Genomic DNA, 14,264 nt, shown 5'->3' with positions numbered 1-14,264 from the left:
AGAAAAAGAGAATAAAAAATAAACTTCTTCAGAACTCAGATTCAGATTATATTTTTAAAAATATATTGATGGGTCAATGATGATAATGATAGATACATGAACAATAAACAGTCACACCGTATTCTATTTTTGAGAAAGTGGCCCCAAACTTTACTTACTATATGTGAACATTTTGTATATTTCTTCCACCTTGCTCCCAAACAAGCTTAAAAGTTCTCAGAACAGAGAAGCAGCTCATTTTTCCTCAGGAAAATGAAGCTCTGCATTTTAACTTGTGCTAAGTGACAGTGGGGCCTCTAGAAAATTCACCATAGAATTCGTCGTAGAATTCTAGCTATAAAATACTCCATTATCCTAAGGGCATGACCCTCATACACAAGTGGCTTAACAGCGACTCTGAGAAGCATTTGCTTCCTAGGATATCAAATAACAGCCAAGCATGTTTTTATGTCCCCCTCCTGTACACATTCCAGACATCACTAGTCCTCATTTCCACCAAGGTAGGAACTCTTCTCAACACAATACTCTAGATAGTTTACCACCAATCAGCTCACATTGACTCAGGTGTTGGAACCTATTGGCCATTTTGGAGCTAGAAGAAAAAGAGGTGGCTCAACCATCAAGACTCTTATATATCTAGCCAGATCCTAAATGCTATTACCAGAGAAAATGGTAGTCCTGTCTTTTTCTCTCTTCACACACTTCTTTCAGGCTGGTGTTTTGGGATTTCTTTTGCATTTTGATTGACCTAAATATTCACTCCACACTAATTCACACCTAAACAGACATGGCACAAGGAAACAATACACCATGTTAGAGTTCCTGGTCCCATATCCCTTGGAGAAAAGTAGTAGAAGCTCCCTGACATGGTTAGTCAAGTACTTTGGTGCAGAATTTTATGTGGCTGGGCTACAGGGTTGCGATTATCCCTTCAGTGTTAGGACCCAAATGGCCTTATTGGGGTACATCATGGCCTCCTGCTCTTCCTCTTAGCGTACTTTATTTTTCTTCACCTTTTAGACACTAAGACCACAGATTTTGGAAAGACACAAAAGAAGGTTCAAATTTCCACTCTAACACTAAGTAGCTGAGTGACTTTAGGTTAGAGATGGGCATGTGACCCACATTGGCCCAAAAAGATTTATACCATACTTTAGCTGGAAATAACTAGGAAAGTAAGCTCTTTTACAGCTAGAATTGTTTTTGAGATGGAGCTTCTGATGTGGAAATGGCTTCCCTAGAAGTGAAGCTAATGCAAAGGAAAGCAAAGCCAAACTTTAGATAGTATGAAAAATCAAACCAAGTGACATCACTTGACACCCTGGGTCACTTGACACCCTGCAGTCATTGAAGGTACATCTACCCCAAGCCATTTTAGTTACATGTGCCAGGTAGACTGACTGCATTAATGGCCCAAGTTCTTTATCCTTTCCTGCGTCTGTGTCCTTGGCAGTGCCTTCCCAATCTGACTCTGAGTTCACTCATATGATTTGCTTTGGCCCATAGGTGGTAGCATGTGTGAAGGAAGCAGAGGCCTGAAGTAGTAGCACTTGTGTCTTTACTCTCTTGTTCATTTTCCTCTGCAATAGTAATTAGAATATACCCAGACTAGCTTGCTGGAAGATGAGAAATATAAAATAGAGTCAAGGTGTCCTAGCCAACAGCTAACCAACCCCAAAACATTTGAGCAAGCTCAGCCAAGATCAGCAGAGCTGCCTAGCCAACCAGCAGCAGGCCACAGATGCATGAGCAAGTCTAGCTGACATCCAATGAGCCCAATACAAATATGGACTAAACAAACACTTCTTAGTATGTCACTGACTGATGTTCTGCAGCTGGATGTTTTGCAGCATTACTGGAGCAACAGACAACGGATACATTCACTTATAAGTTTCTTTTTTCATCACATTCAATTCTATTTGGGGTATCTGTGCTTTATACCCTAAAGAGTCCTCATATATAGTATGAAGAAATATTTTTCCATAAAGTCTCCTCCTTTCCCTAAAAAGTTCCTACAAAGAATTATACTCCTGATTCTAACTAAGGAACTTAGTTTCATATGTTTATGTTGCTCAGAGCTTTATATTCTTTCACTTGAAAATATGCAAAAATCATTTTGTATCTAAGATTTTTGCATAATAATCTGTTCTATAGAAAAGATAAATCAACAGTTCCAACAATAGGATAGTTACATAAATAATGAGAGAGACAGACACCAAATAGAATAATGTGGCTACAACATGAATAGTTAATGAAATGGAAGATGTTCATGACATACTAGTTGGGGCAGGGGTGGGGAAAACAGACTACAAAACATGTTTATGGTTTACTCTATATAACACACGTACATACATGCTAACTTACAGAAAAGACTGGGACAACACACATCAAAATGTTAACAGTGTTGGCATTCCAAGTGGTTTTCTTTCTCTTGCTTTTATTTGTATGCGTGAAATTTTCTATAACAAAGATCTTTTACATTGTCTTTTTAGTCTCTATTTCATTTATTTCTGCTCTGATATTTGTGATTTTCTTCCTTCTACTAACTTTAGCCTTAGTTTATTCTTCTTTCTCTAGTTCCTTAAGGTGTAAAGTTAGGATATTTATGTGAGATCTTTCTTTTTTTCTTAATATAGGTGTTCATCACTATGAACTTCCCTTCTATAATTCCAACAGCTAAATGAATTTGTTATCTTTTTCTATGCTTAGAATCTAGGAATCTAGATTCTAACTGAGCCACCACTTATAGAGTTGTCTTCCTAGAAGTGATGAAATCTAACTTGTCATCCCCTGTCTTCTCCTCTTGTGTATAGAAGCAGATATTTCTGAGGTCTCTAGCTAGGTTAGAGGTCCCAATTCAAACTTGACAAAATGTATACCCACACAGATTTCATCTTTGGTGATTTTACCAGCCTAACTGACCTAGGCTTTGGTGAATTGCAATAATCAGCAAAAAGTGGATCTGATTTAAAAAAATAACAATAATAATTTAAATAATAATAAATAAATAAATAAAAAGTGTATCTGATCATTTTGGAAACACACGGCACACAACACACAGATAACATACTATATACAAACATATAGTAACTTATTTGAAACAATGTTTCTCTAGTTAAAGAGCAAAACATGTTAACAATAGCTCCCATGTTTCCTTGGGTTCTCTTTCTAGGTATAGTATCAGGTTTATGTTAGTGTAATGGAATGGGCTGAGAAGCTTTCCATTTTTCAGATTTTCTGGAACAGTTAGCATAGTAAGAGACTTCTCTATCCCTGAAATGTTTGGCAGAACACACCCATAAAACTCAGTGGGCTGGGTTGTTGATTACCTTTTATTTTTCACTATGCTTAATGATCTACTCAGGTGTGTTACCTATTTTGTACCAATGATCATTAAAATGTTTCTTAAGCAACAGTCCATTCCATTCAGAGTTTTCAGTTTTACTGGTATTGCTTTGTGTAATTTTTCCTTAAAAATTTTTAAATCTCAAAAAAAAATTGTTTTTAAATCTCCTCCAGTTATGCCCCCATCTTATTCCTAATGTTGTTTGTATTTTTGTTTTTCTTGACAACCATATGACAAATGTTTGTGTACTTTTTTAGTGTTTTAAAGATATAACTTTTGTTTTATTGATACATTTTACTACATTCTGTCTTCCATTTCATCAGTATCTCTTTATCATTAATAATAATTTATACTTTCTTTGTGTTTACTTTGCCTTTTTGTATAAAGTGTTCATTTATCTTCAATCATATTTTCTGATGAATGTATGTAAAATTATATACATTGGCTGCGTATTCCAGGATTTTATGTTTAGAACTCTTGTCATCTATAAATTAGCTTTCTATTTCTCTTTTGAATTTTTTCCTATGCCAGGGATTATTCAGAAAGATATATTTAAATATTAAAGTAGTTAAAAGTTTTTGGCTAATTGGTTCTAATTTTGACTGATTCTAATTTTTGGCATGGGATCATGAAATATAACATACATGTTTCTAATCTTTGAAATTTGTCAAAGACTTTCCAGTTGACCCAATAAATTATCAGTTTCCTTAATTGTTAAAACAGCTGATAGGTGATAATAGAAAAATTTTAAAGTATAGATATGCATACTGAAGAAAATGAAAACACTCCCAATCCTGGCACTGATAGACAATATCTGTTAATAAGTTGATGTTGTTCCTTCCAATTCTTTTTAAGTGCCTGTGTATGTAATTTTAAACAAAATTAGTTGTTATATTCTATATAAAATATTGTACTTTCCATTTTCTTTAATGTTTTATCTCAATGTCATCTTCTTTTTTCCACTTAACATTAATGCCATAAAATGTCTTAATAAAACATGATTTTTAATGGCTACCATGAGTCTCCAAGATGGCCACCAACTTCTCTTCCTGTACACCTTTGTCTCGCCTTCCACAAGGAAGTGGATTCTATTTCTCTTCCACCTGAATCTAGACAGGCCTTATGACTGCTTGGACCAGCAGATGCTGCAGAAGTGACACTGTTCCAGGTCTGAGCCTAGCTCTAAAGAGGCATAGCAGCCTTAAAAATCAGAGATTTAAGGTCCAAGCTAGCTTACTGGAAAGAGAGCTCACAGAAAAATCCCAGAAGCTGAGACATCACATGAAGTGAGGCTACAAGAAGGAGAACTAAGGTATCCCAGCTAAGAGCCAGCACTAAGACACCACACTCTGAAGATAGGCATCTTAGATCTTCCAGCCCAGCCAGCTGAAATTAGGTGCATGAGTGATAGCCAACCCTATGTGTAACAGAAGAATCACCCAATCAACCCAAAGAGTGATAGGAAATAATGAATTTTTGCTTAAAGTCTCCGAAGTTTGAGGAAGGGGAAGTTGGTTGTTGCTATGCAGCAAAAGAAGCGAAACAGTCACTAATATTTCACTCAATGGTTATATAATCATTTATTCAACCAATCATCTATTTTGGGACACCTAGATAACTTCTTTTTAAAATGGAAATACCATAATTAGTATTCTGATTGATGAAGATTTGTATACATCTCCTATTATTTCCTTAGGATAAAGTTCCAGAAGTAGAATTACAAGATCAAAATTTAAAGACTCTTGATACCCACTATCAAAATTCCCTAGAAATGTTGAAACAATTTATACTCCCATCCTTACCCTTGACTACTTCACCTCCAGCAGCCTCTACTCTTTACTCTCAATATATTCTGGAAGTCACCATCTTCTCTCAAGGCTATCAAAAATACTTGAATTATCCAACTCAGGATCATAGCTCTACATATTCAGTAAATACACCTTAAGAAGTATTTAAGTACCAATAGCGTGCTACACCAGTTCTGCTTTATGCCACTGCTTCCTCAACAGTTTGGCAAATGTTTAGATAAACAAGACTAACAGGGTTTTGATTTTACACCAAGATGTTTCAGAGACTTTAGGACACTAATGTGTACTGTGACTCTTCTAATAGTGAGCATGTAATGTAGCTCTTCCCAAATTTATTTGGTGAGAGATTCCTTTTTCCCTTCAAAAAACCTGAAAATGTTTCACTGAACATTTGGATTTATTCATGTAATAATTACTTTTTAAGCATCAGCCTAATTTCCAGTGTTGAATGCTGAGACACAGCTTCTATCTATGGAAATTTTACCTATTAGAATAGACTTTCTCTGAGTCTTCTTCATCTCAGATCTAACTTGGTTTGAGGAGCAGATGATTACAGGGACCAGGCGCTGCTTTAAGGGCAAGGACATAAAGGTGATCCAAAAGAATCAAAATTGATCTCTCAGAGGGAAATTCAGAAGATCAAAATAATGACTGGTTGGAGTTTTGACCTTACCAGAACAAGAAATAATGTAATTCTGTATTTATTTTTCAAACACTCAACAGAGAAGCCAGAATGTCAAAAGGAATACAAGTCCATTATCATGAGTATGTGTGTCTAAGAAGTGAGGAAACAGGATCTTGCTTACTCCAAAGCACACCAGACAAGAGGCATTACATACAATTCCACAGGACTTACTAAATCAAAGAGGAATTTCAGAGACCATCAAAATGGTAACAGAATGATTTCTTCATCAGTACACATCTGCTTCTTAACAATAAATTGTCGTTAGCAACCTAGGCCCAATACTTGGGGAATTACTCTCTTTCTCCAGATTGACAAAGAGCAAGATGGTTTCCTGGAATAATTCTGCCCTTATAGCTAGCTGTAGCACAAAGGGTGATGTTCATTTCACAGATGAGGCACGCCCAATTGACAAGGTAAGCCAAGGAGAGCTCCCATGGCTGTCATGTCCTCCTAAGCCTCATGATTCCTACTTGTTCTACTGAGTCACTCACAACCCCCCCACACACACCCCCAGCTGTGTTTAAGTCTCCTGATATATTTTTAGGTACTTGTTTTGACACTCGGGCTTTTTTGGGTTGTAGTCTCCTAATTCTCGTCTATCCTGAATTTTTTTTTAGTTCTGTAAAATGAATCCCTGAGAAAGAGCAAAGAGATCAACCTTATTCAGCAATCAATAATGCAATAATGCCTTCTATTTCCCATGACTGACTTCAGGGTAACCATTTCTAAGCTTTTCTACCTAACTATAAATGCATTATAAGAAATGAGGCCAAAGTTAAGATCTTACTGTTTCAAATACTATTATGAGCCCAAGATAGGCTCAATTATTGAGCTTTCTCATAAACTCTTAAAAATACCTGCTTTCTTATGTAGTTGCAATGTACAATACCAAGAAGGATAAATTATTAATTAGATTAAACTGAGCACAAAAACAGACAAATGTTGCTGAATGCAACACGAAAGAAATTAATTGCATGACACCTTTCACTTCAAAAGCACCTCATGAATAAAATTCAAAGTTTGAGGGTAAGTTCCCTTTAAGGCTCAAATACAAAATCAAATCAAAGATGATATTATGAACCTATAAGAATATTTTCTCTAATTGCATATGGATTCATAAATAAAACATACACTCATCCACTCATTATTTAAAAGGCTTATGGACTCTTGAACTATAAGCTCAGAGAGAAACAAGGTGGAAAAGAGCCTTGTTCTGTCTACCTCAAGTGTCTCAGACTATCATGGTCTGGAATGGTCTATTTTAAGAGGAAAGCACTTCCTTCTATCTGCTCTAAATTAGGTTAAGTTTATTTCCACAGATCTCAGCCTCAGCCCATCACCTGAGTCCTGCTGACAGACCGTGTGAGCTGAGATCATCAGTATCTCCCAAGTTTTAGCCCAAATTAAAATATCCTCTTTTTCTTCTCAGCATCCCCAACTTTTAAAAAACTTTGTGTCACAGACTACAGTTAATTCTGAAATTCTTCTAGAGGAAGACAGAGTGTAGAACAAATTTCAAGCAAGAAGCAGCTGCCCAGAAGCCAGATGCTGCCCGCAGATGTGTTATATATGGCTAGCACAGTGTTCTTTAGAATTTTGATCTAGTTGCCAGCATAGAGAGACACAGACATTTCACATTGAAATACAGATTTCAGCATCTCCTGAAAATCTAAAAAATCAGACAATGTCAAACCCATTTTCCTGCATGACAACAACAGTTAGAATCAACCAGCAGCTACACCTTCAAGAGAGAGTATGTCCCCTCCAGTTTGCCATAGTTCCCACCACCCCCTATGGTCTTATATTCAGTCTGATTCTCTCTTTTCATTCTTGCCCCTATAGGCATTTATATTTTATCACTCTTACCCATATAAAATATCCTGAGCCAAAGGCAGATGCTCAACCTCTGAGCCACCTAGTCATCCCTAAATGAATAAAATATTTTTTTTAAAAAAAAAGGATATTTTGGGGCACTTTGGCTCAGGATGTGATCCTGAGGTCCTGGGGTCAAGTCCTGCATCGGGCTTCCCAAAGGGAGCCTGCTCCGCCCTCTGCCTATGTCTCTGCCTCTCTCTCTGTCTCTCATGAATAAATAAATGAATAAATGAGTAAAATATTTTAAAAGAATTTATTCATTTATTTTAGAAAACAACACAATCGGGGGAGTGAGGGGAGGGAGAGGGAGAGGGAGAGGAAGTGGTAAAGAATCTCAGACTCCACACAGAGCCTGAAGCCGGATATGGGGGCCCAAACTCACAACCCTGAGATCATGACCTAAGCCAAAACCAAAAGTCAGACACTTAACTGACTGAGCTATCTAGTTGCCCCTAAAATATCTTTAAAAAGAATTCATCCTCCTTCACCACCCAGTTTGAGTCCATTACCAAATCCTATCAATTCTACATCCAAAATCTGTCCTCATCTGCTCCCTTGTTTCCACTTCTACTGTCACTACCCTATTACAGCAGCATGACTTGCTTCAGCTTTCCCATACCCTCCCAAAGCATCTCTCCTTTTCTAATCCTCCTCCTTCTGTCTCGCACATCATATTCTAAAGTACATTTCTGGTCACAAAATACCTCCCCTGACCCACTTAAAGCCCTTCAAAACATCTCAATGCTCTTTGGACAAAGATCAAAATCCTTTCCATGGCCTGAGGCTCTACAGGATTTGGCCAATGTCAATACTGCCAGCCTCCTTTCTTGCCATTTTAATCAATGACTCTGCCTGAGTCTTCTTTCTGATGCTCAGTTGCACCAAGTCCTTTCCTGACTCAGAGCTTTACCTGTGCTATTCTCTCTCTAGGGCTCATTCCTAATCATCACTTGGATCACAACATCCAATAGCATACTCTCTACAAGGTCTATCCCATCCAAATTAGGTCTCTTGGCTATATTCTCTCAAAGCATGTTGCTCTTTTGTCATGGTATGACAGATCCAATCAAAGCTGCACCTCCTCAGGCTCTTGGTTTGCAAAACAGGAAGCCATACAGGAGAGTAATCAGTATGCACAAAGGATTCTGGAGGAAAATCACTGATACTCCAGTCACAAGCCCAAGATTCAGTGAGCTCTGTGGGAGATGAACATGGTCACAAACAATACTACAGCTACCAGGAATAAAACAACTACTTCAAGATAAGAGAATATGGGGCAGGGATCCCTGAGTGGCGCAGCGGTTTAGCGCCTGCCTTTGGCCCAGGGCGCGATCCTGGAGACCGGGGATCGAGTCCCACGTCGGGCTGCCGGTGCATGGAGCCTGCTTCTCCCTCTGCCTGTGTCTCTGCCTCTCTCTCTCTCTCTCTCTCTGTGTGACTATCATAAATTAATTAATTCATTCATTCATTCATTTAAAAAAAGAGAATATGGGGCAGCACCGGTGGCGCAGCGGTTTGGCGCCGCCTACAGCCTGGGGTGTGACCCTGGAGACCTGGGATCGAGTCCCACATCAGGCTCTCTGCACAGAGCCTGCTTCTCCCTCTGTCTGTGTCTCTGCCTCTCTCTCTCTGTGTCCATGAATAAATAAATAAAATCTTTAATAAAAAAAAGATAAGAGATATGCAGGCTGTTGATTGGGACTCAAGATAAGTCATGGAGAAGCCTGTATGGACAAAGCGGGTGAGAAGGGAAACTCCTAGAAACATGCCATAGCCATGTGGAGCTTGTGCAGTAGGGCATAATGCTGTGTACAAGGATATGACTCCTTGGGACACCTGGGTGGCTCAGCGGTTGAACATTTGCCTTCAGCTCAGGGCATGATCCTAGTGTCTTGCACTCGGTGTCTGAAATCCAGTCCCACATTGGGCTCCCCACAGGGAGACTGTTTCTCCCTCTGCCTATGTCTCTGCCTCACTCTCTCTCTGTGTCTCCTGTGAATAAATAAACAAAATCTTAAAAAAAAAAAAAAAAAGGCTATGACTCCTGAGGAGGTCCAAGTGTGCCAGGCAGGGTTCCCCAAATCAGACACTGAGACAAGGATTTGGGTACAAGTGGTTCATTTAGAAAGTAATCCCAGGAAAGACTCAGGAAAGAATTTGGCACTAAAACATGGAAGTGAAAGAAGTCAATATGGGGTCCTTTTTGAGGGAAGTTTCTGCCATGGGAAACTGGGTTCAGTCTATTGAAGGAGCTTTGAGAAAAAGTATAGAGCCTGCCTCAGAACTATACCTCCATAAGGGTAAGTTATCCATTGCCCAGGGGCAGACATCTGCTTCCCTGGCACTTCCAACCTGCATTACATGGAAGCTATGAGAAAATGTTCCAAATACAGTCCATGAGTGCTGAGATGTGGGTGAGGCACCAACTGCATCAGCTGCCCCATGCATGGCACACCAGTGGCTGAGCTGGCCACTGAAAAACTGGGTTGACCCTCCCTTGCAGGACCATATAGTAGGGACCATAGTATCTTTCTGTCTGAGGAAGACAAGTCTCAATGGCAACACCTTGTGGCACAAAGATGCAATCATATAGCAGAATAGTTAGACAGAACCCATCTCTGGTCTTAGGCGTGGAATTTACACCCATACCCCCCTCACTTTGGGGCAGTGTAATTCTGGGGAAGGGAGTCAGAGAAGACAGGAAGAGGTAGAGAGAGGTAGGGCGAGCCCTGGAGGAAAGACCTAAACTTCCAGCTAAGCTGGCAGATGGATTCCAGCATTTTTGGTTTAATTTGGACAAATGAAACTTGGAGTAAGGCTTTCGAACAATCCATATATGACCCAAAAGCCCTTCTACACTTTATAATTCCATATTAATTTGTGTAATTATTTATTGGGGCCTCTCTGGGCTCCTACTTTAAACCCTTACACTATACCCCAGGGTTTAACAGTTCTTCTAACATTTGTGGGTCCCAGGGCAAGAGTACAAATGGAGGCCCAAGTACCATATATCCATACATTTTACAGTTATAAAGTAAGCTAAAAACTGATAAATAAAATATATTCTATATTCCTACCTTGACAAATATAAAAATGTGGAAAGTGAAGTTTGAATTTTAAACTAAGAACTGGATTCTTCAAAGATCTGGCCAAAATATGGTGCAAGAGACAGGCCTGTCTCCAGCCAACATCCTTCTCTCCCCACCCCTGGCTTAGCCACACCCCAGGGGGTCCCATACACATGAACTCTGCATCCTGCACACCAGGCTAGCTTGTCTAGACCAGAGGGCACCAAACCTTTTCTATAAAACACCAGATAGTAAATGTTTTAGATTTTGTGGGCCATTAGTCTTTGTCACAACTATTCAACTCTGCATTTCAGCACCAAAGCAGCCATAGACAATCTGTAATCAGATGAGTGTGGCTGTGTTCCAATAAAACTTTATTTATAGAAACAAGTGTTAGCTGACTCAGCATACAGGCAGGAGTTTGCTGACATTTGTCCTATATTTTTACAAATAGGTGCCCCACAGCAACTCCAGGCCTGAGGGTATACACACTGATAGCATGATTTCTCCTCAGGAGGACAGACCTGGCAAAAAAGTCCAAACAGACCCTGGAAGACACCTCAGGGTCATTTAGGAAAGGGAGTCTCAAGCCTGTGGGTATGCAGAGAGGACCCTAGAATGCTGACATAGGCTCCAGGTGGGCATTTCCATTCAGCCCTGCAGACTCTTCCCCCACGGGGAAGATGCAGTCAGATGAAGGCAGAGCCTGAGGCCCTGTCCAAGGGTTCTTCCTGACCAGGCCTAAGAGTACACAGAAGATATGCAAAAAATTTTGAATATTTGAGAGAACATAGTTACTATTATGATATTTTCATCATATCATTGAAATCACTTCCATGACATTTAGTAACAACAATTTTGTTACTATAGCCAGGAAGGTAAGACATAGTGTTTGTTCTTTTAAAATAATTTTTTAAGATTTATTTATTTATTTTTAGAGGGAGAGAGGGCACCTATGCCTGGGGCAGGGGAGAGGCAAAGGGAGAGAGAGTCCCAAACACACTCCATGCTGAGCATGGAGCCCAACACAGGACTGACCCTGAGATCACAACCTGAACCAAAACCAAGAGTCGGACACTTAACCAACTGTGCCACCCAGGTGCCCTAACATAGTGTTTTTAAAAAGGAAAGAAAGGACCTCAAAATCAGATCTAGTTGAAGACACATCTGAAATTTCCCAATGTGCAGCCTTAAGCAAAATACTTAACTTCTCCAATCCTCACTTTTCTCAGCTGTAAATGGGGATAATAGCAATATTTTTCATAGTAATTTGGGAAAGAATAAGTAAGATAATAAAAGAAAAGTAATTAGCACAATGCCCAGCATACAGCTAATGCTCAAATAAAGCTAACTGTGATAAGCTCAAGGCTACCAGAACAGGGCATGCTGGTTTCGAAATTTCAAGTTATCTTAGAATTCTCTCAGTCCATGAAGCTTGTTTTGTCAGACACTCACAAGTCAAATACAGCCTACTATTCAAAACTGCTCAAGACATCAACCATTTTTTAAAACTGGAAAGAAAAATGTCCATTTTCCCATCATCTTCAGGCTATACTATTATACATCTATAGGTATTGAAAGTCCCAATAATAAGCCATTTCATTTTTAAATTCCACAATGGTATGAATCAGGAAAAAAAAGTCAAGCTTGATATAGCAGAGATTTTTAAAAATGCTTTCCTATCATTCTCCAAGAAGCACTCTGCAACTCAAACACATTCATCCACACATCACTACTCTCTCCTTTGGTTCCCTCAAACTCGTTTTATAATTACTGTTTTCCATGTGCAGATTTAGCATGATTACATGTTCAGCTGCCTTGGCTCTATTTTATGGTAAGGTACTTAAGTGAAGAGGTTGACTATATTCTGTACTATAAAGTAAGGACTCTGTATATCCATGTATTTAGGTAACTGTACTTTCCACTAACCATTTCCTTAGTTTTAATTTCAAACTCTATCAATTCATTCTAAAGAATTAAATTTAAAACCTGAAAGACCTAAAAACTTTTGTTAAAGGAATCACTATTTAGTACACAGCTAAATCTATGAGTTAAAAATATAGCAAAATCTCAAGCAATAAACAGTTAAAATAGAAAAGTGAGATGCTAAACCAAAATAAAAAGACAATTATAGTTAATATAATATACTGACTATAACAACATTACTCATTCCCTCATAAAGTGTCATAAATATAACAAATTAAGCTGGTTGCACTGAAGAGATAAATAAGGTTTTTAGATTCATTTTTGAAACATCTGTGCATTTTCTTTAATCTGCAAACATAAAAAGTCAATTGGCAAAGCTTTAGCTATAGTGTACTTACAAAAAAGAATATTCAGGAATTATCAGCTTTACACTAAAAAATTCTCCATCTGTCAACAGGTGTTCCAGAGAAAGTGATAGGAAGGTAAGGAATAACATCTCCACCCCTATGCCCTTAAAAACTCAATCACACAAAAATTTTCTACATTTAAAATCAACATGAAGGATTATGTCTAAATAGGCTTTTGCTAGAAAAGAATATACACATAATCACACACACAAGGAAAAAATTTGGCAAAGATTTTAAGCTATTCCAAAAAAAAAAGAAGAACAAAAACAACCACAGTACAGTCAATAGCAAGAGATGGGGAATGGCTTAAATGTGCACATTTTAGAGACAAGTATTCATCTATGTATTCTGCAAAGAAGAGAAAGAATAAATGCTATATCTTAATTCTGGGGTCTCTTAAAAATATGACTGATTACCATGGAGGAATCACAGGAGCCTATAGCAAGGGCCAAGTGCAAGGCAGTGCTGAGTGTTGCTCAGAAATGCATTAAAAAAACTGAAATTATGAGAGTTAATATCTACATTAAGTCATCAAGAAACTCAGTTAAATCTCTTAGTACATAGATAAGGGTAAGCTTATCTAATATAAAAGTATATTAAAAGGGAAATTACAGCACATGGTTCAAATCTCTTCAACAATATTTCTAGAAAACAAATCTGTAATATAGTTTCTGACCTTCCAGAGATCCAGAGACCTCCATTTCAAAGAGGAGTCAGAGCCCCTTTATTCAGGTTTACATGAGCAATAACTGTAGATATTGTGCAAGGCTGCCAGGTGTTGTGAACATTGGAAATAGATGAGAACCTTTCTAGGAGTATAGAGAGTGGTCTCAAATGGAGAGAGTCTTATAAAAGAAAGACAGAATACCAGAGAGAGAAAACCCAGTTTTTTTAACCTAGGAAGTACTGAGGAGGGGATAGATCTACAGCTATGTATAAGGAATTTGTAAGTCTCCTGAGTAAAGGTCATTTTTATTTCAATACTCTGAAAACAAATAATGTAAGGATATCCTTAATCATCACAGCAGCCATGCCCATTGTGTTTGAGCAACAAGCCCTACCGTCAGGAATCACCTTCGGTCAATGAGAAAGAAAAAAAGATAGACTTGGGAATCTAAATGACAAGTTCTTGCTCAATGAAAGGTAAGG

General features: G+C 38.3%; 1 protein-coding gene across 1 annotated transcript in view; it reads right to left on the bottom strand.

Moving 5' to 3' along the window:
- ERC2 (ELKS/RAB6-interacting/CAST family member 2) overlaps nucleotides 1–14,264 on the bottom strand; it is a 946,536-nt gene that overhangs the window by 913,143 nt on the left and 19,129 nt on the right. The window lies entirely within an intron of this gene.

This window comes from Canis lupus, chromosome 20, assembly GCF_011100685.1.
Source record: "Canis lupus familiaris isolate Mischka breed German Shepherd chromosome 20, alternate assembly UU_Cfam_GSD_1.0, whole genome shotgun sequence".
Lineage (NCBI taxonomy): Eukaryota > Metazoa > Chordata > Mammalia > Carnivora > Canidae > Canis > Canis lupus.
Note: the sequence above shows the minus strand (reverse complement) of the source record. Positions and strands in the feature narration are given on the sequence as shown.